The sequence below is a fragment of the Triticum aestivum genome, unplaced genomic scaffold (assembly GCF_018294505.1).
Source record: "Triticum aestivum cultivar Chinese Spring unplaced genomic scaffold, IWGSC CS RefSeq v2.1 scaffold4B_scf_1987, whole genome shotgun sequence".
Lineage (NCBI taxonomy): Eukaryota > Viridiplantae > Streptophyta > Magnoliopsida > Poales > Poaceae > Triticum > Triticum aestivum.
Window position 1 is genome coordinate 271,628 of NW_025225099.1, and position 3,990 is coordinate 275,617.

Consider the following 3,990-nt stretch of genomic DNA (forward strand, 5'->3'; position numbering starts at 1 on the left):
GTTTTTCATGTCTTCTATTTGGTCACACCCCATTTTTGCTGTTGTTGAACAGTCAGTCACATATTGTTTTAGAAATGAGAAAAATCTGAGTTTCTAATATACGTTGAACTACTTTGTTATTTCAGTATGAATTTCTTGTTTTTATTCTTGTAATAACGAGAAAATCCTAGATTTTAATATACATCAAACTATTCTATGATTTAAAATTGAACTTCCTAGTTTTTATTTTTTCTAGGAGTATTTTAATAAACATCCAATTGTTATGGTATTTAAACATGAAAGTTTTATTTTTTGTTTTGGAAATGTATTTTTCTTTTTTTAATAAACTTCAAACTTCTCTATTTTCAAAATTTGAACTTCATGAATTTTTTGTATTTTCACTTCTTTATTTTTGGATAAACAATGTGTGCGTTTTTCCCTAAGCTTGAACTATCCGCGGCAGAGAATATGAACTTCGCATCAACCTTTTTTTGTCTTCAAGAAATGCTCGCTTGTTTTTTCGCTTTTAATATCGAACTTCTATGCTCTATTTTTTTGTAACAATTTCATGAAGGAGAAGGAATGCAGCAACATAATGTGTGTCGGAGAGCAACTAGTTGGGGAAACCAACCAATACGTGATACACTTTTTTTACTGTAAAGAGCAGAGAACAATTTTTTCATGTCTTTCCAATTTGAACCTCACTAAAAAAGTTTCTAATCAACCTATTTTTTAGTGTTTCCGTATTGGTTGAACTTGCTGCTTCCTTAAAATTGAACTTCCTAATATTTTTTACTACATGAACACAAAAAACTGACACTATAAAACCAATATGGAAAACAAACTTCTTGGAGCAGCATCGTTGAACGGCCCGAGACAACGGTGTTGAACTTTGTGGGCGACACAATGTGATCGCATACTATTTAGAAATGTATGGGCTCATCAACAAGGATTTTATTTGAATACAAATTATAGACTGTCATGTATAGTCAGAGAAAACAGGAAAGAAAACAAAGAAAACTACTGAATATATTCAATTTTTTTATCTGTGCATTTTACATCATATTTGGTCGTAACAGTATCCAGTACGTGCACTTTTCTTGGGGTCTAGTTGTGCCAAATGGGAAGCTTAGAGAAATATGCTGTTGTCATTCTTCTTCTCACACAAACTGAAGGATTAAAACTCCACGACGCCGTTGCACTTTGGAGATAAACTTGGAAGAAAACCAACTTGTCAAACTGAAACAAATGGACCAAAACACCTATTTTTTGCACCTATGGGTATAGCTGAACTTCAGACATCAAAAATCACTTAGTGATGGCAGAGGAAAGCGCTCGGTGGCTGGAGGGCGGCCGTGGCCGAGGTCATTGGAGAGGGTATAACTGAATTTCCTCGACGACAGTAGGTGAACTTCGTGCCTTCTTCTGCAAAACCAAAATCTGAACACACATATAAGAAGAAAATAGATATATGAACTAGCACGAACAAAAATTGTGGCAGGGCATATTTTTCTGAACTTTTTATGCAAAAAACTCTCTATGTTTTTCACGCCTTGTTCTCCGTGAACTTCAATTTCCAGACAACAATTTGGTTGATCGAACCAATGGATCCACATGTCAGGGAGACCTTGCGGATGGAAACTGCACTGTCGGGCATCAGAATCATCCTCGAGAAAAGCGGTCGTGCCGTGCAGGGGCTGGGGACAACAACATCGACAGGACGGGAGAGCTTGAAGAACAAGAACGGCGACCGAAGGGGTACTTGACGATTCTGGAGACGGTGGTAGGGGTACTTGACGCGTATCCGTGTAGTCATACACTGTCGAAGAGGAACTTGGTCTTGCAAAGAGGTAATTGACGGTACTGGTACTTGGAAAATCCATTCAAGACTTGCTGGCACTTGGCGTGCAGGTGCATACGAAGCAGAGGACGAACAACCTAAGCGAATAGATGCGCCCTTGAGCTTGTATAGGGAGTGGCGCCGATCTCGAGCTCGTTTCCTTTGTGAGGAAGCAGGGCGAGTGGAGCCGAGGCTAGGCCGGTCGGACCAGGGTACGACGAGCGCCTGAGAAAGAGGCGATATGGGGGAACAATAGGAGTCGGCGAGCAAAGGAGTGGACTGTACGTGGAGAGGCCGACAGCTGGGTCCACGACCACATGCAAGGAAATGCCTCCTTAATACGTGAAAAATAATGATTCCTCCACCTGACATCGGGGACCCACCGAAAGGGCCTCTGTATTTTGCTAAAAACCGCTACCGCCACTGAAAGCTCGGACCCACCAGCTATATCTTGCACGCAAGGAAGTGCCTCCTTGTTACGCATAAAAAAACGAATACTCCCCCTGTTAGCTAGGACCCAGTATAGTGGTAGGCTGACTTGTGAGCGTACTAAGTTGACGGGGATGGAGGGCTTTGTCAACTTAGTCAATATGCACGATTCTAGCTCCAGTGACCGTACGATGTCCATCCAACGGCCGTAGTGCTTCTTCAACCTCTGGTCTTCTTGCTCCAGCCGCCCAAACCAGCGCCGGTCGTGCCTCGTGCTCCTGCCTCCCATGGCCGGCTGCGATGCGGCGGAGGCCTCACCGCCCCCTACTACTCCCACCGCTAGCCAGGCCATCCCTCTACTCACCCACACCCCCTGTTATTCTGCGGCGACGGCAGCCTCACACCACAGCGAACCAGTGAACCCTCGTACTCCTGTACGTGTGGGAATCCACTGCCGCGTCTTCCCCAGCTCCGCGTCGTCCCCTTCCTAGGCCTCGCTGTCGTCCACTGCCCTGGTGCTGTCGGCGCGGCTGGTCAACATGGTCAAGGAACGACTTCCATCGGACGTGGACTGTATGTGGTGAGGCTGACAGCTGGGACCACGGCGGCGGCAAGGAAGTGCGTCCTTATTACGCGCAAAATAATTATTCCTCCACCTGACAACGGGGACCCATCAGACGGGCCACCGTATTTCATGAACAAAACATTTCCCCCTGACTGTCGGGACCCACCAGCTACATCTTCGCACGCAATGAAGTGCATTCGGGCAAAAAAAATGACTCGCCCCCCTAACTGCTGGGACCCACCAGCTACATATTCGCAGGCAAGGAAGTGCCTGACAGTCGGGACCCACCTGGTCGAAGCGTACGTAGCGTTGTCATTCTGGTCGCGAACGTGTACGTACATATTGGTCGTTGTAGAGGCGCGCATGTGTCATAGTAGAGGCGCGCACGTAGCATGTACACGTACGTACATCGGCCAGGGTGCAAGAAAGAAAATACAGCCACATACGTACATACGGGCAGGGTCTCAAACGCCTACTCGCGCATATGTACTGCCAGGGCTCGTGTACATGGCTGGGTCAGAACGGAGAAACAGTGTCGTCGTCGTGTTCATGGGGAGGCAACGGAATGCGTCGTGTTCATGAGGAGGCAACGGAATGCGTCGTGTTGATCGGGAGGCAACTGCATGCGTCGTGTTCATCGGGAGGCAACAGAATGCGTGGGAGCCAACCGGCTTGGACGGAACAGGCGATGGAAACGAGGCCTGGCGTACCACAAAACGGAGGAAACGGCCTTGTGTTCGACCGGCCACGTTCGAAACGGGATACTGTTCATCTAGAGGGGTCTGGCGTACCGCAAAACGGAGGAAACGCACCTCCTACGGTCAAAACGGGGGTCATGTTGATCGGGAGGGGTGCGGCGTACCGCAAAACGGACAAAACAGACTTGTGTTGGAGCGCTACGGTCGAAACGGGGGTCCTGTTCATCGGGAGGGCTGTGGCGTACTGCAAAACGGGCGAAATGGACTTGTGTTGGAGCGCTACGGTCGAAACGAGTGTTCATCGGGAGGGGTGTGGCATACCGCAAAACGGGACTCCACAGGATACTGTTCATCTCCACCGTCGACCTCCTCCGGCCTCCACGGGCTACCGTCGACCTCCTCCAGCCTCCACGGGCTCCTGTTCATCCAGCCTCCACCGCGCGCTACTTCACCGGCTACTGTTCAACCACCCCTCCACG